We start from the raw sequence: 25836 nt of genomic DNA on the forward strand, positions 1-25836 counted from the left end.
AAGCTCTGAGAGACTTACCCAGAAAGACTCACAGATGTAATCACTGCCAATGGTGATTCTAACATGTATTGACTCAGTGGTGTGAATACTTATGTAAATTAAATATTTCTGTATTTAATTTTCAATAAATTTGCAAATATTTCATTTTGCCATTATAGGGTATTGTGTGTAGATGGGTGAGGGGAAAAAAACAATTTAATCAACTTTGAATTCAAGCTGTAACACAACAAAATTTGGGGTAAGTCAAGACATTTTACATTTGGGAACTTGCATATCCTGAGGAAGCAACAGTCATTTCCTGGTCAATGAAACAAAAAGAAGGCCAATGATAAGACGAAGGCGTAACACACACACTTAGACAGTTATGCCCCGCCCTCTCCACCTTCCTGCTCCTTGCGTACTCCACCTCTCATTCCCTGTGGCCCGGCCCGTCTTTCCCTTCTTCCCCTGTCCCTATGTGAGCGCCTGCCACTCTTGCTCCTGGCTGTGGTGCTGTATCAGTGTCATCACTCAGGATGGACTCCCCACCACTCTACCTGCCTCTGCTGCTGCTGACCAGTCTGCTCACCCTGTAAGGACCCAGCACTCTACTCTACTTTCTGAGCTCAGATAGGTTACCTTTAGTTCACCTTCTATTCATATGTATGTCTGTCTCTCACATCACTTGTTTTCTATTCTTATTCCTCCTCTGTCTCTCTCCACCTATCTCCACTCACAGGGCAAGGGGCAGGAGCTCAGTCATGTAAGTATGAGACACAATTACTTTCTGTATTTGATGCCACTTTAATAAATGCACCAGAGAGCTGGAAGAGTCCCAGCATAGAGACAGTTTGAGGGCAGTTGGTCCTCTCTACGGTTGATAAGCGGCTATTTTTATGCCTCACACAAAATAGTTATTTTTGTAGGAAATGGGTATTGTGAGCGTCTGGCTTCCTTGATATTTTCATGTTTTTCATTCGATTTATTGAAGGTATTTTAAGCGGAATACGCAGCTGGTTTCATTGTTTTGTGTCAGCATGTGAACGAGCTTCTGAGATGTTAAACCTCTTTGATCCACCTACATTCTCAGATACTGTAATGGTTTTATTTTTTCTCAGCAACTTAGTTCATTCTGTGCTCTCGTTGGGGTATTGAGAGGGAGCTGGTGGTATATAACTGTAATAACAGATCGTATCTATTCCCCGAAGGCTGAGTCACAAATTTGGCTCCAAAGTACTTTTGGCTCAGGTCTCAACCATTTCTCCTGCATGGCTGAGCTGTATGTGTACCTATTCTAAAAGTATTACCAGGGAGGATGTGGAACAAAATGCCCGCTTTGTTGTGGCAGCTCAGGCCCAATAGTGTTGTTGGTATTGAGTGCGAACAGGAGCCAAGGTAAAGCCACAGCCCTCCCAGGGGAGGGGAAGGTTGGTCTGTGTTTGTTAAAGTGTTTTCCTCCTTTCCTTCCTCCTCCACCTCCTGCTTACTGTGCAGTGGAGTGGAGGGTCGCCAGGCACACCTCCTGCTTACTGTGCAGTGGAGTGGAGGGCCGCCAGGCACACCTCCTGCTTACTGTGCAGTGGAGTGGAGGGTCGCCAGGCACACCTCCTGCTTACTGTGCAGTGGAGTGGAGGGCCGCCAGGCACACCTCCTGCTTACTGTGCAGTGGAGTGGAGGGCCGCCAGGCACACCTCCTGCTTACTGTGTAGTGGAGTGGAGGGCCGCCAGGCACACCTCCTGCTTACTGTGCAGTGGAGTGGAGGGCCGCCAGGCACACCTCCTGCTTACTGTGCAGTGGAGTGGAGGGTCACCAGGCACATCTCCTGCTTACTGTGGAGGGCCGCCAGGCACCAGGGAAGGGCCTTCCTCTGTCTGGAGGACTCTACCTGCACTGTAAAGGAGAAAGCACAGAGGGAACTCCCAGGCTAGTCTTGAAGAATAGTCAATTTAGCCTTGGATATTTTGTACCCCAAATAGTAGTTTGCATTAGCCTTGGATGTCATGGTGTCTTTGTGTGTCTGTGTGTGTGGTTGTCCAGTATTCACCATAGATAGTGTGACACTCAAACTGGACCCCAGTGGCGAGGTAACCAGTGGGATCTAGAAAAAAGAAACGCACACCTATAAAGGCGAGGTGCTGGCTAGCGGAGTAGAAAACTAGAAAATAAGGGAAAGCCGCACACTCTAAGAGCTCAGATGCAAAAATTTTATAACCAACATTTCGACAGCAAAGCTGTCTTCATCAGGGTATCATCACAAACACTGCGAGATGAGTCATTTATATAGTGTCAAGAGACACACAGGTGTTTGTAATCATGGCCAAGTGTGGCCTAATATCATTGGTTAACTCAAATATTTAAAAAAAAAATGGCATACAAAGAACATACAAAAAGACAAACAAATGGATAGCATACGATCATAGCATTTGTAGTCTAAAATGTATCTAACAAACAATTACAATGGCAAAATCACAATAATCACAAGAATGGCTTCAGATCAAAGTCTATGTTGAGACCGAAGGGAGCAAGGGTCTTTAAATTAAAGATCCAGGCAGCCTCTCGTTTTAACAATAAATGATCAAGGTCACCCCCTCTCCTCGGGAGGGTGACATGTTCGATGCCAATATAACGCAGAGACAAAATCGAATGGTTTGCTTCCAAAAAGTGGGCCGCAACTGGGTAAGTCAAGTTTTTGCACCTAATGGTGCTACGATGCTCTGAGATACGTACTTTTAATTCACACTTTGTTTTACCCACATAATTTTTACCACAAGGACAAGTTATAAGATAAATAACTGCCTTAGTGGAACACGTAATAACACCTTTAATTGGGATAGATTTCCCTGTTTGGGGGTGTTTGAAGGATCTACATTTATAAGTGCCATTGTATTGAGCACAGCCATTACACTTGTAATTTCCATCCAGTATGGGCTGAGACGCAGGATAAATTCAAGGAGAGGGGGTACAACAAGGATCAGATTAATATTGCCATTGAGAAAATTCAAAACAAAACGAGACATGACCTTTTTCAAGGTCAGTCTCGCAAAAAGACGCATTCCTGCGTTCTCACTACCCGCTATTCAAAGTGCTCTGAACAAATTAAAGGAATCGTTCACAAACATTGGCACATTCTGAAATATGATCATAGTCTCGGTAATGTGTTTTCTGACCTTCCCCTGGTCGTATTCTCGCGGGGCAGAAATCTCAGAGACCAATTGGTACACTCTGATTTACCACCCCAAGATATTCCTGAACAACGTCTATTTGCGCCCCTACTGGATGGAAATTACAAGTGTAATGGCTGTGCTCAATGCAATGGCACTTATAAATGTAGATGTGTGTGAATTAAAAGTACGTATCTCAGAGCATCGTAGCACCATTAGGTGCAAAAACTTGACTTACCCAGTTGCGGCCCACTTTTTGGAAGCAAACCATTCGATTTCGTCTCTGCGTTATATTGGCATCGAACATGTCACCCTCCCGAGGAGAGGGGGTGACCTTGATCATTTATTGTTAAAACGAGAGGCTGCCTGGATCTTTAATTTAAAGACCCTTGCTCCCTTCGGTCTCAACATAGACTTTGATCTGAAGCCATTCTTGTGATTATTGTGATTTTGCCATTGTAATTGTTTGTTAGATACATTTTAGACTACAAATGCTATGATCGTATGCTATCCATTTGTTTGTCTTTTTGTATGTTCTTTGTATGCCATTTTTTTTTAAATATTTGAGTTAACCAATGATATTAGGCCACACTTGGCCTAATATCCCCAAAATTGCCCTCGCTAGAAGCCTGTGTTTCAGACATAAAGAAGTGGATGGCTGCAAACTTTCTACTTTTAAACTCGGACAAAACAGAGATGCTTGTTCTAGGTCCCAAGAAACAAAGAGATCTTCTGTTGAATCTGACAATTAATCTGGATGGTTGTACAGTCGTCTCAAATAAAACTGTGAAGGACCTCGGCGTTACTCTGGACCCTGATCTCTCTTTTGAAGAACATATCAAGACTGTTTCAAGGACAGCTTTTTTCCATCTACGTAACATTGCAAAAATCAGAAATTTTCTGTCCAAAAATGACGCAGAAAAATTAATCCATGCTTTTGTTACTTCTAGGCTGGACTACTGCAATGCTCTACTTTCCGGCTACCCGGATAAAGCACTAAATAAACTTCAGTTAGTGCTAAATACGGCTGCTAGAATCCTGACTAGAACCAAAAAATTTGATCATATTACTCCAGTGTTAGCCTCCCTACACTGGCTTCCTGTTAAGGCAAGGGCTGATTTCAAGGTTTTACTGCTAACCTACAAAGCATTACATGGGCTTGCTCCTACCTATCTTTCCGATTTGGTCCTGCCGTACATACCTACACGTACGCTACGGTCACAAGACGCAGGCCTCCTAATTGTGCCTAGAATTTCTAAGCAAACGGCTGGAGGTAGGGCTTTCTCCTATAGAGCTCCATTTTTATGGAATGGTCTGCCTACCAATGTGAGAGACGCAGACTCAGTCTCAACCTTTAAGTCTTTACTGAAGACTTATCTCTTCAGTAGGTCCTATGATTAAGTATAGTCTGGCCCAGGAGTGTGAAGGTGAACGGAAAGGCTGGAGCAACGAACCGCCCTTGCTGTCTCTGCCTTGCCGGTTCCCCTCTTTCCACTGGGATTCTCTGCCTCTAACCCTTTTACAGAGGCTGAGTCACTGGCCTACTGGTGTTTTTCCATGCCGTCCATGGGAGGGGTGCGTCACTTGAGTGGGTTGAGTCACTGACGTGGTCTTCCTGTCTGGGTTGGCGCCCCCCCCCCCCCCTTGGGTTGTGCCATGGCGGAGATCGTTGTGGGCTATACTCGGCCTTGTCTTAGGACGGTAAGTTGGTGGTTGGAGACATCCCTCTAGTGGTGTGGGGGCTGTGCTTTGGCAAAGTGGGTGGGGTTATATCCTGCCTGTTTGGCCCTGTCCGGGGGTATCATCGGATGGGGCCACAGTGTCTTCTGATCCCTCCTGTCTCAGCCTCCAGTATTTATGCTGCAGTAGTTTATGTGTCGGGGGGCTAGGGTCAGTCTGTTACATCTGGAGTATTTCTCTTGTCTTATCCGGTGTCCTGTGTGTATTTAAATATGCTCTCTCTAATTCTCTCTTTCTCTCTTTCTGTCTTTCTCTCGGAGGACCTGAGCCCTAGGACCATGCCTCAGGACTACCTGGTATGATGACTCCTTGCTGTCCCCAGTCCACCTGGCCGTGCTGCTGCTCCAGTTTCAACTGTTCTGCCTGCGGCTATGGAACCCTGACCTGTTCACCGGACGTGCTTGTTGCACCCTCGACAACTACTATGATTATTATTATTTGACCATGCTGGTCATTTATGAACATTTTAACATTTTAACATTTTGACCATGTTCTGTTATAATATCCACCCTGCACAGCCAGAAGAGGACTGGCCACCCCTCATAGCCTGGTTCCTCTCTAGGTTTCTTCCTAGGTTTTTGGCCTTTCTAGGGAGTTTTTCCTAGGGAGTTTTTCCTAGCCACCGTGCTTCTTTCACATGCTTTGCTTGCTGTTTGGGGTTTTAGGCTGGGTTTCTGTACAGCACTTTGAGAATATCAGCTGATGTATGAAGGGCTATATAAAAATAAATTTGATTTGATTTGATTTGATTTGATTACAAACACCTGTGTGTCTCTTGACACTATATAAATGACTCATCTCGCAGTGTTTGTGATGATACCCTGATGAAGACAGCTTTGCTGTCGAAACGTTGGTTATTACATTTTTGCATCTGAGCTCTTAGAGTGTGCGGCTTTCCCTTATTTTCGAGGTAACCAGTGGGACCTTGATGGACCTGAACTGTGAGGTCAGCGTGAGCCATGACCAGTCCCACCCCCTGACACACAGCTTCAACTTCCTGAGAGACGATGTCCTGGTCTACTCTAAAAACACCACCGAACCTGCGGTCCTTCACCAGCTCACCCCGGCCAGGGCTGCCAACTCTGGCACTTACAAGTGCCAGGTCATAGTTCAAGACAAGAGCAAAGGCAGCAGCACCCACAGACTCACCGTCACAGGTACTGCTGAAATGGATCCATGATTATATTGACTTTCTGGTAAAACTCTCTAGATCTCTAGATCCCGTAGGGCGGTGCACAATTGGCCCAGCGCCGTCCGGGTTAGGGTTTGGCCGGGGTAGGCCGTCATTGTAAATAAGAATTTGTTCTTAACTGACTTGCCTTTTTAAATAAAGGTTCAATAAAATAAAATATCTTCATTCGTAATCCATTATATGTAGGTACATACAGTATCAAGTATATTCCTCCTGATGATGCATGGTATGTGAAATCCTAGTGACTGACATTGATTGTTCGACTACAGGCTTACAGACGCCTGTGCTGCAGGTGACCTCCCAGATCCTGTTTGAGGGGGATGAGGTGGCAGCTACCTGCAGCGCCCCAGATGAGTCTGGCTCCCTGCTCTTCCACTTCTACCATGCTGCCCGACGCTGGGAGGTCCAACAACAGTAACACTGTCAAGGTCATGGTCGAAGGTAAGTGTGGGGTTGAATGCTGACTATAACTGTTGCATTTGTCATTGGAAGGTACCGGTTCAGATTTATAGTAGCTATGGGCATTATGCTTCTGTGTGCTTCAGTATTTGATCACCTGTAAGAAAATAAATGTTGGGTTAAAGAGTTTCCCTGTTCTTCTGTTGTATCATTAGAACTTTTCACCACACCCGTCATGAACATTCTTCCTGGTAAAGAAGTGATTGAGGGTGACATTGTCAAGTTTGTCTGTCGAGTGGTGAACCCCCCACCCAATGTGGTGGTCTTCCTGACCAAGGACAAGAGGGTGCTTAAGACAGCCTACATTAGTTTCAGTCATACGCTCAGAGTGCTGGCAGAGGACTCTGGGGAGTATGTGTGCAAGGCGGACAGAGGCAATGTGCAGAAAGAAGCCTATGAGAGCATCAAAGTCAAAGGCAAGTATTGGATGTCTGACTGGGTTGTAAAAGGTTGGGCCACATGACATGTAATAGTGAGCGTTTTCTAACTTAATTTATGTTTCGCCATGCCAAAGTATCTTTGAATTTAATGTTTCGCCATGCCAAAGTATCTTTGAATTTAATGTATCGCCATGCCAAAGTATCTTTGAATTTAATGTTTGACACTTTGCTTTTTCTGTCTGATCCCCACAGAGTTGTTTTCCAAGCCAGTCCTGGTGATGAAGCCCAGAGAGGTGTTTGAGACAGAGCGCTTTACACTGAACTGTGATACTGACCGCTATTCCCATGAGAGAATCAACATTGGGGACGTGAAGTACAGGAACCAGGTCCTACTGACATCAGGAGGGAACTACAGTGCCACAGCACACCCCTCCCTTAATGGAAATGACTCCTGCCTGGCCCAAGCCCAAGGAAGAGGCCAAACCAAAAATATCTTCAAAAACAGCACACAGATTGTCCTCAAGGCAAAAGGTGAGTCTCTCTGTGTGGTGTGGTGGTTAATTTCTTTACTTTCAAATGAGAAGAGACAAACTTATCACACAAGTCAGAGATATACTTAAACTGAATCTTTATTCACTTATTAATAAGGGAGCAGGTCAATACAACACACACATATAAAGTGAATCGATTGAATGCCCTAAGATAATGATGGCTGGTCGACGAATCACCCTCAGATGATTCGTTAAGAGCCTCGAGACAAAGGTACAAAGGTCTTTATAGCCAAGATACACCCCCTTCAGTCTACATGACAAACAACAGATGTATGGAATGGGTTACAAGTTCAAGATTTGTATGAAAGATACTGTCTGCTGTGAATTATAAGTATCTGCTGTAAAAACTTCTCATTGTGTAGAAACCAGGGTCTGGCCCTGAGCCATCTCTCCCTGGTAGCTTCCAGTCAGGCACACAGACACTAATCATGCTATGGAATGCGGTCTTGTTAGGTTTATCACTCAGAAGACATTGCAGATCTTTTGTCAGTTTTAAATCTCCTAGAGGCCCACTTTCAGTAGAACACACACAGACAGATGAGTGTTCTAACAACCCCTTATTATGTTGCATAAAACAACCATTTGATGCAATAACAGCATTATAACAATCTTGTAATTTCTGTTCTGACAGTGGATGGGGTCATATTAAAAACACTCTCATTCAACATTCTCAAACATTGCATGTGCTTGATTTTCTAACAGTTTTTTTCTTCTCTGGTCTCATTCGGTCTTATTCATTCTCTTTTTTGTTCCCCCTCTCCCTCTGTCAGTGCCTGTGTCAGTCCCTCTTCTGAGCGTGGTAGGGGGCAGGTTGATCCTGGGCAAGCCCTTCCAGTGTCAGAGTGACAACGGTAGTCTGCCCATCACCTACACCCTGCTGAGCCCTTACAGACAAGCTGAGTTCAGGGTGGTTCGCAGTCCCTGGGATCTAGCCCTCTTCAACATCACCTCCATCCACAGGAGCACTGACATCCACAGCTTCTCCTGCAAGGCCGAGAACAACCCCAGTCAGCCCCACATGGAGAGCTCAGGAGAGCACCTCCGACGCACTGCCACCATCATAGGTGAGTTGGCCACACCACCTGTTTATAACAGAAACAAATGTATACATACATACATACATACATACATACATACATACATACATACATACATACATACATACATACATACATACATACATATGGCTCTGGTTTATAAAAGGGAGATGCTGGTACAGTCAGTCTAACTGATGACATAGTAGATTTACTGTAATGACTCAACAACATTAATTCCCCACAGAGCCAGTGTCCAGGCCAGTACTGACCGTGACACCCAAAATGGGGGACGTGGCTGAGGGGGAGGACCTGACCCTAACCTGCACTGTCCAGCGGGGCACGCCGCCCATCACCTACACATGGTATCACACAAAGAGTGCCCTGCCCCTGCTGTCCAAGACCACCAATGACATGCGATTATCCCACTTGGTTCAAGGTGTCAGTAGAGAGCATGGAGGCGGATACTACTGCGTCACTAACAACCCATCCAATGACAGCCAGAGGAGTGCCATGGTCACTGTTGGAGGTGAGAGGGGAAGGGATCTTGCAAATGAAAGTATTATCACATAAACACACTGGTGTGTGACTAGAAGTCCTTAGGTAAATCCACTGTGGCTGAACTTGACCTGAGGTAACCTCTGTAACCTTGCTGTCTTCAGTGAAGTTGGCTGGCTGGAAGAAGGGGCTGATCGCAGCATTCTGCATCCTGCACAGTGTCTCTCATCATCATCATCCTGGTTAAGAAATGCCTTCTTCCATTTAGAAGAGAGAGAACAGTGGAACTGTCAGTGTGAGTAGGCGTGGCTTTGATTTCATCATACTACCATTGTCTATTCACAAACCATTGAATGTACAGGTGTTGCACAATTCTTTGTTTGGGAAGATGTGAATATTAAAGCGATAAAGGTGTCATGACATTGGCCTCTTTTGGTACAGGGAGGACAGTTGACCCCCTCCCTTTTGCACCACCACCCAACCTACCTTCCCCCCAACCCAGGCCCTGTGTGAAAGGGTTGTAAAAACTCTAAAATTCCAGGAGAGTCTCTGGCCACATGGCCCATAGAGAGACACAGGAAATTCTTCCAACTCACAGAATTGGGGAGCCAAGCGACATTTGTGTTCTGGAGAAGGTATGGAAGATTGGTGAAGAATCCAGCTACGAACCGGTCCGCTTGGTACAATTTTGTGATACTCAGAAGAGACAATATAGCCATATTACCATAAAACTGTTTATATAATAGCCTCAGCTTGAGACTTGCATCATAATGGTTGTATAAAATGTATTAATAAGGATAAAGCTATTTGTAAAACATAGAGATGCTATGTACTGATGTTAATGTGATAGAATTGTATTTCTGTACCAAGTTTAACTCAGTCATCGGCCCGCCCCCCAGGGACACAGACAGGACCAGGCGTCATTTGATAAGCCTGTTCTATGGGCACTATAAAACACCCCCTGATTTACATTTCCCCAGACCAGGCATCCACTCCATGGCCAATAGGTTTTACCATCCAATTCCGATACTGAAAGTGAAAAATACCACGTGGTTAACTTTTTGACTATTGATACCAACAGAATAAGAACAAGTCTTTGATATGAATTATTAGTCTGCAGCTAAGTAAATTATATCATCGAACGCGAAGACCAACGAAACATCCATTCTATGACGCCATTAATGAATGTCGCTCTGAAAGATCCATTCTAACCGAGAGAGAGAGAGAGAGAGAGAGAGAGAGAGAACGCGGACAAAAACTCCCCAACAGAACCGAACTCTCCAACAAGAATCAGAACGACACACTGAGCGTAAATATATATTGATTGCAATTGTTCCCGAATGAGTGAGCCTTCAATTGTCAATTGTTAATATTAATGAACTCTGTAGGTGTGCATTCTCAGCTGACCGTTTATGACCCATTGTCTAACAGACCAGCCATGCCTGTTAGCCATTAGCGCACATTACTATACCAATCCTTTGTGACGATAATTACTGTTTGTATGTTTTCTGTTAATTACTTAGTGTAGTAAATAAATGATTTTAAGACAATTGATGTATGGATGATTTTAGTAAAGACTGGGTTCGTGCAGATACAACAATTTACGACGTTTGGAATGAGACTGGACTCGAGGTAAAATACACCATTTAAACCAGAAGATAATCGGCCTATACTATAATAGAATAGAATATTATAGTACAGGAAAGTTATATTAGGAAAATTATAGCTTTGTAATCTGAATATTCTCCTTGGTGCCCCGATCTCCTAGTTAATTGCAATTAAACGATTAATCAGTTTAATCGCGTGATAATAATTACAGGGAGCTAATTGATAAACATGTCTTCAGTTTAATGGTACCCCCAAAGACACGACAAAGGTAATATAGGATTTTCCTGTTTAATTGATCATTGTGTTTTCTTGTTCCCCTCTCTCAGGAAACCAGCAAGCACTAAAACAGACGAGACTCTGAGACTGACCCATGGAAAAGTCAATGAGGCTGCCAATGGTAAGATCTGTCTACTGATTTACTGTACAGTATAACCTATACCTGCTGTCAGGACTTCACACTACTAAACCTTTGGCCCATGATAGAAAGTTGATGGAGTCTTGCAGCCCTAACCTTGCTCCAACCCTTCACCCTCTCAGGATGTCATCTCTCTTCCTCTCTGTGTGTTCCTTCCACCTAGCTTGGCTCAGGGTAAAGAGCAGGTGAGGGGATGCATACCTAATATGGCAAAGCAATGAATGTTTCATCCAATTGGATGTGACCGGTGTCCTGTATGACTGACCCCTGGTTTCTGTGTTTTGCAGTCACTCCTGGGGTAATGGGAAGGAGTGTCTGGAGTGATCACGTCTCAGGTGAGTGTACCAGAGTTCATGAGGTCAACTCCTATATTTCAACAGTAGGAGCATTAAATATGTAACTATTCATGTCTAACATTAAGTGTGACTATTGTAGAGTCTGACGACCAGACCAGCGAGGAAACTACTGAGGTACCTGTGCCACAATACACTGAGGTCCATCCCCAGGAGGTAGACCTCACCAGAGGTAAGAGACTGACCCATCCTCTTAGCTGGGATGCTAGGCTTCAAATACGCATGTCAACATTATTATTGATCTATTGCTTAATGTCAAATAATCATGAGCTGTCCACTTGCATTTTTTGATTATGTCCCTATGAAGCATTTGTTTATGCATTTCTAGCCCCCGTGAAGAAAGGCACAGACACTGTGTACAGCAAAGTGCTGAATTCGAATCAAGGTAAGAGTAACATCCTGTTGAATGTTCACTGAGGCCCTCTATATACTAAGAAACAGCAAATTAGATGGGCTTCTTCTCTGGGGTATGAGAAATGTGCCATGCAGGAAACCAGGCCAGGCCTAACTCTAAACATCTGCATTGTCAGTGAGAGAGGGTGCCGTTAAGCCAGCCGCTTAGCCAGCTGTCCACTTCTTGCTCTCGTCAAAGGGAACTTCCTGTTATTACAATCCAAACCAAACACAGGGTGAATCTGTCAAGCGGAGTCAGAGGACAGACTGCTCCCTTGTTAACCCCTGAAATAAGAACCCACACGCCAACCATATTGTCCATTGTTGAGTAATTGACCTACTCCTTGTAAATATCAATGGTATTTTTATCAAACAATGTTGCAGCGCAGGGGAAGAGAAAACAATCATGGGCTTTGGCCTGCCTCTATATTGTCAATGGGCTTGTCGGCAGGGAAACTGACTAGTAACGCACACATTAGTTGTAATGCGATAAGCCCAAGGCGTCAGTCTTGAGGAGAGGTGGAGGTTCTGGGTAGAGGGTGTTGTTTTGGGGAAGGGGGAGGCTCTGGGTAGAGGGTGTTGTTTTGGGAAAGGGGGAGGCTCTGGGTGGAGGGTGTTGTTTTGGGAAAGGGGGAGGCTCTGGGTGGAGGGTGTTGTTTTGGGGAAGGAGGAGGCTCTGGGTGGAGGGTGTTGTTTTGGAAAAGGGGGAGGCTCTGGGTGGAGGGTGTTGTTTTGGGGAAGGAGGAGGCTCTGGGTGGAGGGTGTTGTTTTGGAAAAGGGGGAGGCTCTGGGTGGAGGGTGTTGTTTTGGAGAAGGGGGAGGCTCTGGGTGGAGGGTGTTGTTTTGGGGAAGGGGGAGGGGGAGGCTCTGGGTGGAGGGTGTTGTTTTGGGGAAGGGGGAGGCTCTGGGTGGAGGGTGATGTTTTCCTGAGCTTGTCTCCTGCTCTTGTTTTTGCAGGTGAGTCAGAGTCCGAACAAGCTGACGGCGTAAGTAGAGCAATGTACTAACAAATACACACATGTACGTAACAGTACTGTTTTTGTCACGGTCGTCGTAGTAAATGGACCAAGGCGCAGCGTGTCGAGTGCTCATCTAAACTTTATTAGTGAACACTTAAATAAACAAAACAAGAAACGACCGAACTAACAGTCTTGCAGGCTTAATACAGCAGTGCTAAGAACAACCTCCCACAATTCCAAAAACAAACATACTCCTAATTCTAGGACCTTCAATCAAAGGCAACAATAAACAGCTGCCTCCAATTGAAGGCCCCAATCCCAATACAAAGATCTAAACACCCTAGAATAGACATAGAAATATACAAACATAGAACTAAACCAAAAACCCTGGAATACATAAATCAAACGCCCCTCTACATAAACACACACTCAAAACCATATAAAACAAATACCCCCTGCCACGTCCTGACCAAACAATAATACCAAATAACCCCTTTACTGGTCAGGACGTGACAGTACACCCCCCCCAAAGATGCAGACCCCGGATGCACCTAACAAAAAAAAATCTCTACAAAATAAACCCCTAAACTAAAGGGAGGGAAGGGAGGGTGGCTGCCATCACCGACGGCTCCCGTGCTACACCCCCCCTCCCCAATTCTCCTACAGTGGAGGTGGCTCAGGCTCAGGCCTTAGTCCCCCACCTGACCAGTCCACCCCTACTGAATACCTCGGCCTGAAGGACGTCACTGTAGACCCTGGACTGTACTCTGGGAGCTCCGGACTATAGGGCGACTCTGGGAGCTCCGGACAGTAGGGCGACTCTGGGAGCTCCGGACAGTAGGGCGACTCTGGGAGCTCCGGACAGTAGGGCGACTCTGGGAGCTCCGGACAGTAGGGCGACTCTGGGAGCTCCGGACAGTAGGGCGTCTCACTCGGTTCCGGACAGTAGGGCGTCTCACTCGGTTCCGGACAGTGGGCCGTCTCACTCGGTTCCGGACAGTGGGCCGTCTCACTCGGTTCCGGACAGTGGGCCGTCTCACTCGGTTCCGGACAGTGGGCCGTCTCACTCGGTTCCGGACAGTGGGCCGTCTCTCTACGGGCCACTGTCGCCGGAAGTTCTGGACGAGGCACTGTTGCCGGACACTCTGGACGAGGCACTGTTGCTGGAAGTTCTGGACGAGGTACTGTCGTCGGAAGCTCAGGACTGGGCAGACGCACTGGAAGCCTGATGCGTGGGGCTGGTACTGGAGGTATCAGACTGGAGACACGCACCTCAAGGCTAGTGCGAGGAGCGGGAACAGGACGTACTGGACTGGGCTGACGCACTGGAAGCCTGGTGCGTGGTGCTGGTACTAGAGGTATCAGATTGGAGACACGCACCTCAGGGCTAGTGCGAGGAGCGGGAACAGGATACACTGGGCCGTGAAGCATTACTGGCGGTCCGGAGCATACAACCCCTACGGCCTGAGTGCTCACTCGAGCATGGCACTTGCGAGGGGCTGGAATCATTTTCACCGGACTGTTCGTGCGCATAGGCGAGATCGTGCGCATTTCCGCATAGTACGGTGCTCCTCTGATCCTCTGTTCCCCATAATAATCATGGATAGTTGGCTCAGGTCTACTGCCTGCCCTAGCCAAACTACCTGTGTGCCCCCCCGCCTCTCCTGCTTCCTTATCGGCGCATATATAGCCTCATACCGGCGCCGCTCTGCCTTGGCTGCCTCTATCTCCTCCGGTGGGCGACGGTATTCCCCAGCCTGGTGCCATGGTCCAGCCCCATCCAGAATTTCCTCCCATGTCCAAAACTCCCGATAGTCCACCTGCTGCTCCTTTCTCCGCTGCTTGGTCCGTTGGAGGTGGGAGGTTCTGCCACGGTCGTCGTAGTAAATGGACCAAGGCGCAGCGGGTCAAGTGCTCATCTTAACTTTATTAGTGAACACTTAAATAAACAAAACAAGAAATGACCGAACTAACAGTCTTGCATGCTTAATACAGCCGTGCTAAGAACAACCTCCCACAATTCCCAAAACAAACATACTCCTAATTATAGGACCTTCAATCAAAGGCAACGATAAACAGCTGCCTCCAATTGAAGGCCCAATCCCAATACCTAAACAAAGATCTAAACACCCTAGAATAGACATAGAAATATACATAGAACTAAACCAAAAACCCCGGAATACATAAATCAAACGCCCCTCTACATAAACACACACTCAAAACCATATAAAATAAATACCCCCTGCCAAGTCCTGACCAAACAATAATACCAAATAACCCCTTTACTGGTCAGGACGTGACAGTTTTACATACAGTACATAGACCTTATGACTGTTTTGTCTTAGAGGGAGCCCTTATGGAGAAAATAAGATTCAACACAGGAGGAGGAAACTGCTGGAATAGACAGATACTGTAGAAACAGACACTGGCTTCTTCTTGTAATTTTTATTTTATTTTCTCTATTTCAGCAAGGCTCAGTTGAGTATGCCCAGTTAAACCACAATGACCATGAGTCAGAAGAACCAGAGTACGAACCAGACCAAGAACCCCGGCCTGAACCAGAGCCAGAACCAGAACAAGGATCAGAGCAAGACGGACAACTTGAATGACCACCATCAATATTTATTCTCTAATTTATTCAGCCCATTGAACAACTGGAGCTGTTATTGATTTGAATCCATTTGTATATTGTCACAAAAAATGTCGTACTCCTCACAGAAAATGTCGTATGGGAGAGAATAGGACCAAGGCGCAGCAGGTTTGTGGATACTCATGCTTTTAATGGTAAAACGAAAGGGCATCCACAGGAAAAACAAAATAATAGACAGTACTCACGACACGAACAGTTTTGCAGGCTCACAAACACTGTGCAAAAACAACTACCCACAAAACCAAGTGACAAACATACTCCTACATATATGACTCCCAATCAGGAACAACGATCCCCAGCTGTTCCTGATCAGGAGTCACAAGACCAACACAGAACATTCACACACACAAGACTGCCACGTCCTGACCCCAAAACTACTACAACAGCTCCCCCTGCTGGTCAGGACGTGACATATATTTTCTATATTTTTTACACCTCTTCTTCTTAACCTTTCGTACAGTCTTTAAATGCCTGTAATTATGCCTTTGTGAATTGAGAATAAAACAATGCAGCAGAATGGGAGACCTTGTCCTGTGTCTCAATGACAACAAAATAGTTATTGACTGTTTCCGTCATCTCTCCTGAGAACGTGCACATAGGATGTGTGTTGTGACCCAGAGGAAAATACACACAAATACATTTTCTTCCATTGTGAGCTGAGCTCCATGGACAGGAAGGAAACCTTTGAAGCCTGCGGGGTGTAGTGACAGTCAAGCGCTGTGACACCCCCGTAGAGAAGCGTGACAATATGACAAAAGAAAGTCTGTACCCCCTGGTGGGTGACCATGCAATCCACTCTCCCTGACCAGAGGAGGGCAGCACCTTGCTTACGATTCAGTAGGGAAACTTGGTGCCACGCTGCTGAAATCATGTGAGAGGTTTCCACTGTGTTTTAGCATCAAGGCATATCAGTTTCCATCCTTTCATGGCTTTGATTGACTCAGACGAGTAGTGACTCAATTAGTTATGAGGTCATACAGGAGTCAATTCCTTTTCTCAGTAGTTGGCTACCAGAGGAGATTAAAAACAGACAAACAAACTTTAAAGTGTAGGCTATATTGTCTTTGTACACCAAACTGCAGTAATTTCAGAACCTCTCTTCAGTCCGGAAGGCTAGTGGAGTCATCATGCCAAGGGAACACAACAACATAACATTAGTAAGGTCTGTGCCATCACATATCCTTGATCACAAAATCTAAATATCTATATTAGCTATATTGTATTTGTTTATTCAAAAAAGCTTAATGAGACAAAGGCCTATAGCCCACAAGCGGTTGATTCGTTCATTAATGTCATGGCACATGTTGTTGACAGTCCAGCTCATGTGGATTTGCTTTTTGACAGGAAGCTCTTAGGGACGTTGAAAGACTGACCAACCCTGTGTGAAAAGCCATAAAACCCCGACAACACAGCTAAACACCCATAGCCTGCCACCCACTTAAATGCTCTCAACTACATTCCCAGTTCAGTCTAACGTATACTGTATATCACAGCCCTTAGGATGAAGCATTTATCTTCATTAGAGATAGCCCAGTCCCTTGTTTGGATTATGTTTCAGTTATTTGTGTGTGCATGTTTCAGCTGTGTGTGTGTTTGTGTGCGCACCTGTGTGTGACAGAGAGGGAGCAGTACAGAGGGGGAAGTAAGGGTGAACCCAAGAGGGAGAGAGAGAGAAAGAGAGAGCTCTAGTGACAGTATGTCTAAGCTAGGGCTCCTCCTTCCCCACCTCAGGTCATGTTGAGTTTGAATCACCATCCTAGCAAGCAAAAACGTAAGGAAAAGTTCAGAGTGACAAGTCCAGCCACCTTTAGTGTAGTCAAACTATTCACTATTGGTTCTCGTACTGGGAAGTTCAAAATGTAACAAAACACTATAATATTTAATGTCCATGCAAATCTATTTTGTATTATGATACGGTAAGAAAGAAAATAAGTACTCCTATTTTAGGTAATCCCCCAAGGGGAAGACAAAACTATCGATAAAGACGGCCCCTTTAAGAGGAGGCCTTGGGTCCAAAGAGTCGTCTATGAATGGATAGTTTTCCAAAATGCGTTCCAAAATGAAAACCGAATCCATCTCCATGTCTCAGCAGTCTGGATCTCTGCAGGTTGTTATTACTGTATCGTTACATCACACGCTGCAGTTTCAGCTTTTAGAGTGTGGGTGAATTAATCATATTACTTAACAGGTCTGCCCTGACAGAGGTCAGCAGCATATTTTGAGAACTGGCAGCTGGAGGTCATGTGCCACTATGGAATTAAAATGACTGTAGCAGAAGTAGATTAAATAAGAATATGGTGGCTGGGTATTAATGAGCGGGTATTAACCTGTTCAAGCTATTTTTGTACGACATTTATTATAGCTCAGATTGGCTTTTTTAATTTTCAACTGCATAATAATAAAGCCAAAGTGCTATATGTTTACACCCTGTGTCCTATGCTATTTTCCTCCGCAAGGACACTACATACAGAAATAACCCCAAGTTTGGTGAATCTGCTGAGGCCATCTCCTGCATACCTCACGGTGTCAACCCAGCCACCATCCCCTCCAAACCCTGACATGTCCTGTCCATGGATGGTGCTGTCCTCTTCAGAGGGCCTGGTCTGATGTTTGAAGAGCCTGTCTACCCTGTCAAATACACGCTGCTGCATTTACCATGTTCCTGCATCCATCATGTGAGGTCATGTGCTGTCATAGACGCTGTGGATTCCTGTTATATGTCATCTGCCCATCTGCACAGGAGAAGACCAGACGGTATATCCTCCATAGTCACAAGACCAATGGCGTGGTAACTAGATAGGACAGGTTTTCTTAATGTCTTTATAATGTTGATACAGTAGGAGAGAGTGATAAATGTGTCTTTGGAACTTTTCACATTTAGAAGTGTGGGACGCTGTGTCCCTTTATTTTTACTGCCTGTGTGTTCGTGTCTCAGCAAGGAAACCTGATCCGGCACCTCCTGTATCTGAAGCAGGATTCCAGCTACGCCATTGGCTACGCTGCTAAAATTGGCACGTTGACCCCTATGAATATTATGTTTTTCACTTGGCCTTATGGGGCCAGTGTTGTGCACTGCTGAGACTCAGTGGTGAGGTCATCGCGGCAGCAGGTTCATTGTTCTTAGATTTGCCACTATCACAAATTAAGACGTTTCCAGGTACTTATGAGTTTGTGCTTTCCAGTTGTACACAGTGTTCAAGTTTACTGTGTTTTACAGATGTCGCAAAATACTGCTATTAGCAGACACCATAGTTACAGCTAAAGCCCCTATTAATAATGTACTTGATAATCCACAGCAGCACACTAAGCACTGCCTCTGCAATACCTGTTTTAAGTAAAAGAAAATAAAAAAAAGATTATAATCAAAGACCTGAGGGCGTGGCAGATTGTCAACATGATACACTGACCCAGTCTGACCCAGTCTGACCCAGTCTGTAGACTAGAGGAGGATACAGAAAGGATCCATCAAACACATGTGTTGTGTCATCATAGTGGTCTCTGACTTGTGGTCAGACTTGATCAGGTGAAGCAAACTTACACTTCTGCCTTTTTTGCTTCCTCCTCATGGTACGGCTAGTTACCTGACTTGCCTATCATTAGACACACGTCACCAGGAAACGCAGAGATTCAATCATCTCTTTTCTAACTCTTCTCAGTACAACTGTTCCTTCAATTTCTACCCTGCTCTCAATATTCCCTGGTATTCGTGTTTCCATGCATACATTTTGGATGTAAACTTTATGTCCATTTTCCCCCTTTCATGAGTAATGGATGAGCTCATCTGATTCAAATCTCAGACAGTAATTTAAGTCATGTAAACAAGCAACAAGGTATGTCATACTGTATAACACTACATACGAAGAATGGAGCAGGTTTACACAAACAAGCCCAGCTCCCATAGTCCTACATTTGTAATTTACACATCTTTATTCTAACATTGACTTCTTGTCTCATACCAGAACAGTGATAATATAACTCATGCAATGTTAAACAGGTGGCTACTATCTATTCCCCCATGTTCACTGAACAAAAATATAAAATGCAACATGCAACAATTTCAAAGATTTTTCTGAGGTACAGTTCATATAATGAAATCAGTCAATTTATATAAAGGAATTAGGCCCTAATCTATGGATTTCACATGACTGGGAATACAGATATGCAGCTATTGGCCATAGATTCCAAAACAAAAAAGGTAGGGGTGTGGATCAGAAACCAGTCAGTATCTGGTGTGACCACCACTTACCTTACGCAGCGTGACATCTCCTTCGCATAGAGTTGATCAGGCTGTTGATTGTGACCTGTGGAATGTTGTTCCACTCCTTTTCAATGGCGGTGTGAAGTTGCTGGATTTTGGCGGGAACTGGAACACGCTGTCTTACACGTCAATCCAGTGCATCCCAAACATGCTCAATGGGTGACATGTCTGGTAAGTATGCAGGCCATGGAAGAACTGGGACATTTTCAGCTTCCAGGAATTGTGTGCAGATCTTTGCGACATGGGGCCGTGCATTTTCATGCTGAAACATGAGGTGATGGCGGCGGATGAATGGCACGACAATGGGCCTCAGGATCTCTTCACGGTCTCTCTGTGCATTCAAATTGCCATTGTTAAAATGCAATTGTGTTCATTGTTCGTAGCTTATGCCTGTCCATAGCATAACCCCAGAGCCACATAGGGTGCTCTGTTCACAAGCTCACCCACATGACACCTTCAGCCATCTGTCCGGACAGTTGAAACCGGAATTCATCCGTGAAGAGCACTCTTCTCCAGCGTGCCAGTGGCCATCGAAGGTAAGCATTTTCCCACTGAAGTCGGTTACGACGCCAAACTGCAGTCAGATCAAGACCTTGGTGAGGACGACGAGCATGCAGATGAGCTTTGTGCAGAAATTCTTTGGTTGTGCAAACAAACAGTTTGATCAGCTGTCCAGGTGGCTGGTCTCAGACGATCCCGCAGGTGAAGAAGCCGGATGTGGAGGTCCTGTGCTGGCGTGGTTACACGTGGTGAAGCCGGTTGGACGTACTGCAAATTCTCTAAAATGACGTTGGAGGCGGCTTATTGTAATGAAATGAACATTCAATTTTCTGGCAACAGCTTTGGTGGACATTCCTGCAGTCAGCACGCCAACTCCCTCAAAACTTGAGACATCTGTGGCACTGTGTTATGTGACAAAACTGCACATTTTAGAGTGGCCTTTTATTGTACCCAGCACAAGGTGCACCTGTTTAATGATCATGCTGTTTAATTTAAGTGTCACGTCCTGACCAGTATAAGGGTTATTTGTTATTGTAGTTTGGTCAGGACGTGACAAAGGGTATTGTTTTATGTGGTTCGGGGTGGTGGTTTATTTAGTAGGGCGTTTGATTTATTATTTCCGGGTTTTGGTTTATGTTCTATGTTTTGTTCTTCTATGTTCTTTCTGGGTTGGTGTATTTCTATGTGTAGGTTAATGGGGGGTTGGACTCTCAATTGGAGGCAGGTGCTTTCTCGTTGCCTCTGATTGAGAGTCCTATATATGGGTAATTGTTTGGTTTAGTGTTTGTGGGAGATTGTTTCTTGTTTTGCGTGTGTGAGCCTGACAAAACTGTTTGGTTGTTTGTGAGTTCGTCGTTGTTTTGTTATTTTGGTGTTCACTTTATTTTCAAATAAATATGAAGATGAGCATCCACATTCCTGCTGCGTTTTGGTCCTCCATTCCAGACGACAACCGTTACAGAATCTCCCACCACAAATGGACCAAGCAGCGGAGTAAGGAGCAAGGGGAATTCGATATGGACTGGCGGGAGAAATAGACCTGGGAGGAAATTCTGGACGGGGCTGGACCTTGGCACCAGGCTGAGGAATACCGTCGCCCACGGGAGGAAATCGAGGCAGCCAAGGCAGAGAGGCGGAGGTACGAGGCCTTGTACGCACTGAGGGAGAAGCATGAGAGGCACACAGGTAGTTTGGCTGGGCCAAGGATGAGCCATAAGCCAGCTACCCGTGTTTTATATGGAGGACCGTATGGAGTGGAGGGCGCCGTGTTTTGCTGAAGTGCGCACAATCTCGCCCATACGCACGCACAGTCCAGTGCGAGTTATTCCAGCCCCTCGCAGATGCCGTGCTAGAGTGGGCATCCAGCCTGGTAGGAGGATGCCTGCGCAGCGCGTCTGGTCACCAGCGCACCTCCTAGGACCAGGCTACCCTACGCCCACTCTACGCACGGCAACCATCAGGCCCCTGCACAGCCCAGTTCGCCCTGTACTAGCACCCACTCGTACAGGGCTACTAGTTCCATCCAGCCAGGACGGGTTGTGCAGGAGGTGAGATCAAGACCACCTGTGCGCCGCCATGGCCCGGTGTTTCCAGTTCCTGTCTCTCGTGCGGACCTGGAAGTGCGAAACCCCAGTCTGGCACGTCCAGTACCAGCACCACGCACCAGGCTTCCAGTGCGTCAGCCCAGTCCGACTCGTCCTGTTCCCACTCCCCGCACTAGCCCGGAGGTGCGTGTTCCCAGGCTGATACCTCCAGTACCAGCACCACGCATCAGGCTTCCAGTGCGTCAACCCAGTCCGACTCGGCCTGTTCCCGCTCCCCGCACTAGCCCTGAGGTGCGTGTCCCCAGACTGGCACATCCAGTTCCAGTACCACGCATCAGGCTTCCAGTGCGTCAGCCCAGCCTCGAGAGTTCGGCAACAGTGTGCAGTCCAGAGTATCCGGCAACAGTGTGCAGTCCAGAGTATCCGGCAACAGTGTGCAGTCCAGAGTATCCGGCAACAGTGTGCAGTCCAGAGTATCCGGCAACAGTGTGCAGTCCAGAGTATCCGGCAACAGTGTGCAATCCAGAGTATCCGGCAACAGTGTGCAGTCCAGAGTATCCGGCAACAGTGTGCAGTCCAGAGTATCCGGCAACAGTGTGCAGTCCAGAGTATCCGGCAACAGTGTCTAGTCCGGAACCGAGGGAGACTGCCTGCGACCCGGAACCGAGGGAGACTGCCTGCGACCCGGGACCGAGGGGGTCTGCCTGCGACCCGGGACCGAGGGGGTCTGCCTGCGACCCGGGACCGAGGGGGTCTGCCTGCGACCCGGGACCGAGGGAGACTGCCTGTGACCCGGAACCAAGGGAGTCTATTGACGATCCGGAACTAAATATAAGTAACTGTGTTTCAAATGAGTCTGCCTACAGTGTGGAATGGAAGAGGTCTGCCTACGATCCGGAACGAGGGGAGTCTGCCTACGGCCCGAAACTGATCAAGTCTGTCTGCATTCTGGAGGACAGTAGGCCGGAGCCTGAACCACCACCTGTATAGGTGGGTTGGGGAGGGGGGGTGTAGCACAAGTGCCGTCGGTGACGGCAGCCACCCTCCCTTCCCTCCCTTTAGTTTAGGGGGATTTTTATTTTATTTTTATTTTTTATTTATTTTTATATGAGGTGCATCCGGGGTCTGCACCTTTGGGGGTGGTACTGTCACGTCCTGACCAGTATAAGGGTTATTTGTTATTGTAGTTTGGTCAGGATGTGGTTGAGGGTATTTGTTTTATGTGGTTCGGGGTGGTGGTTTATTTGGTAGGGCGTTTGATTTATTATTTCCGGGTTTTGGTTTATGTTCTATGTTCTTTCTGGTTTGGTGTATTTCTATGTGTAGGTTAATGGGGGGGTTGGACTCTCAATTGGAGGCAGGTGCTTTCTCGTTGCCTCTGATTGAGAGTCCTATATATGGGTAATTGTTTGGTTTAGTGTTTGTGGGAGATTGTTTCTTGTTTTGCGTGTGTGAGCATGACAAGACTGTTTGGTTGTTCGTGAGTTCTTCGTTGTTTTGTTATTTTGGTGTTCACTTTATTTTCAAATAAATATGAAGATGAGCATCCACATTCCTGCTGCTTTTTGGTCCTCCATTCCAGACGACAACCGTTACATTAAGATGGAATTCTTTTAAGATGGTCATACCATGGATAATTTAGGTATTTGATTTTAAATTCAGCTTTTTTTTAATCCGCTTCTTGATATACTACACCTGTCATATGGATGGATTATCTTGGCAAAGGAGAAATGCTCACTAACGGGATGTAAACAAATTTGTGCACAGAATATGAGAGAAATAATATTTTTTGTGAGTATGGAACATTTCTGAGATCTTTTACTTCAGCTCATGAAACCAACACTTTACATGTTGTGTTTATATTTTTGTTCAGTATAACTACAGAGGGTAAAGCTTTGATTTAGATAATTCGCATGTTCAGATATTGAATATATCATACTTGTGTAGTACTTTTTTTGTAGCACAGTTATTTACATAGTAAAATGGTAATTACTTAAGCAATCTTTAACTAGGCAAGTTACTTAAGAACAAATTCTTATTTACAATGACAGCCTGGCCAAACCTGGAAGATGCTGGGCCAATTGTGCGCCGCCCTATGGGACTTCCAATCACAGTTAGATGTGTTGCAGCCTGGATTCAAACCAGGGGCTACAGTGACGCCACTTGTGCATGATGCAGTGCCTTAGACCGCTGCGCCACTCAGGAGTCCTGTGGGGTAGACAACCACTGACATAACATGTCATTGGAATCCTATTAGCACCCACTGTGTACGTTGCCCATACGTTGTCAATGGGCCGTGCGGTGCATTCTGGGTAAACTCCGACAAGGAGAACTCTCCTTCAAGGAGTCACTTATGGCGCTAGCACAAAAACCCAACACGAGCAAGAATTGCATGAACAAGAAGCTCAACATTACAAATCTTTTCCAGGATTTAAGATAATTAACTTGTTCTCTGTAATATCGTATAGCTTTAGGCAGGTTTCTCGACTCCTACCCTGACTTTTATAAGGGATTTCTGCCTGTCTGTCTAGTCCAGACTCTAGTGGCCATGTGTATATTGTCTAGTATATCATGGTCAGGATAGACTCTAACAATGGGAATTCCAAACCACCCATTGTATAAACAATAATAACCAATCAATGATCAATTCTTATATGATTTGTATCTAAAGTAGTCAATACTATGAAATTGTATTTAGAGTAATGATTATAACTCATTTAATAACTAACTATTTGGCCTAATAATATCTGTCTCTTCATAATATCAAGCATTATTTCATCCCTAATGGCAACTAATTCTAAACTGGTTGTAGGAACTTTACGTTCTCAAATCAACTCTTCATATAACCTTTCATAGGTTGGTCTCTCTGTCCTCTGGTAAACAGATGTGATGATTGAAGAGCAGAGCTGAGGAGGAGGTTTGGTAAGCATGGATGGCTGCAGGTGCAGAGATTGACTGTGTGTGGTTGTCATCTTTAATAGGACTAATAAGTCCTGTCAGCTTGGCTATAGATAGGTGTGTATATTTTACACAACCTCTGTGTTTCCTTGAAAAGCTCTCTTGGCAGGTGCATGACTGAAGACAGCGCAGCCCCAACCTGCTGGCCTGCAATAGGTCAAACTCCAGCTGGAGATTCTATTTGTGTTACATAATTAGGTCACACAGCTTGCTTCCCCCTTTTTTTTACCATCCAATCTTTTGCCCGCTGGCTCCTCAGTTGAATTAATTCCTGTCATGCAACCTCCACAGCTACTAATGAGGAACGATATGCCAGAGATATGCCCCAATGGTGTGACAATATGAGGAGGTCACAGGGGCGAGAGCTCCTACAGGCTGATCCTCCATGGTGGGAGCAGTGTTGGTAAGGGCACACACTACATGGATATTGTGTCAGAGATTAAGGAGGGATTAGTCTTGAGGTAAGTTTAAATAAATCCATTAGTTGTCACAGTTATTATGGACCTGTGTGTCCACCATGACACGGGATCTTATATTTAGCATTAATGTCAGTGTCCTCTCCTTAATGCAAATTTCATAGGTAGGAATGATGACTGGTAAATGGTCTTGTCAGCACTTTGCTATAGAGGATGCCATCTGAAGATTGTCCAGAATGCCATTGTTCTTTGATGTGGAGGGTACAAGTTTGTAAAGGTTAGTTACTGCATGTTACTTGTTTTAATCACTATCCGTCCTCCTATCCACTGGCTGCTGAATGCCAACCATTCCCAGGGCAAAACTCAGTCACATACCCCCATTGTGTAATCAAACATCAACAAATTAAATGTCCACACGGCTGGCCTTTCACCCCACCCTCATTTTCCATGGATGCAGGCCCGGCTCGGGTAACCCTATCCCCAGACAAGCAGGGCTGCATCCTGGCTCTCTCCCCTCCATGTGAAGTCCGGACACTCCTGCTCTGGCTGTGGACTGGACAGCTGCTGGCTCTGTTTACTGCTGCGGCCCTTCACGGGGTAGCATTCTTCATACCTGGTCACTGTCAGCAGCTACAGCCCTATACTGTGGCCTGTGTCTCCAACGGGAGCACACAAAGCACTATTCTAAACATTCTAAACACATAAAACTAGTAATCCCCCTTTGGAACAGCTTTGGCTCTGTAAAGCGGGAAGCCTTTTAACATTGGTTTGCTTTCAGTCATAAGA

General features: G+C 45.6%; 1 long non-coding RNA gene and 1 pseudogene across 2 annotated transcripts in view; one reads left to right on the forward strand and one right to left on the reverse strand.

Moving 5' to 3' along the window:
• Positions 1 to 433: 433 nt before the first annotated feature.
• Positions 434 to 15895, forward strand: LOC106601429 (platelet endothelial cell adhesion molecule-like; annotated as a pseudogene). The gene is made up of 16 exons (XR_014389984.1): positions 434 to 573; positions 719 to 742; positions 2018 to 2064; positions 5792 to 6038; positions 6343 to 6514; positions 6688 to 6948; positions 7165 to 7443; positions 8234 to 8527; positions 8745 to 9026; positions 9160 to 9290; positions 10930 to 11000; positions 11306 to 11353; positions 11454 to 11543; positions 11700 to 11756; positions 12722 to 12750; positions 15192 to 15895. The product of XR_014389984.1 is annotated as a platelet endothelial cell adhesion molecule-like (transcript).
• LOC123741694 (uncharacterized) overlaps positions 7524 to 25836 on the reverse strand; it is a 34588-nt gene continuing 16275 nt past the window's right edge. The window contains exon 3 of the long non-coding RNA XR_006769212.2: positions 7524 to 8447. This is a non-coding gene — a long non-coding RNA (uncharacterized LOC123741694). The remainder of the gene's footprint in view (positions 8448 to 25836) is intronic.

Source organism: Salmo salar, chromosome 03, assembly GCF_965601325.2.
Source record: "Salmo salar chromosome 03, fSalSal1, whole genome shotgun sequence".
Taxonomy (NCBI): Eukaryota; Metazoa; Chordata; class Actinopteri; order Salmoniformes; family Salmonidae; genus Salmo; species Salmo salar.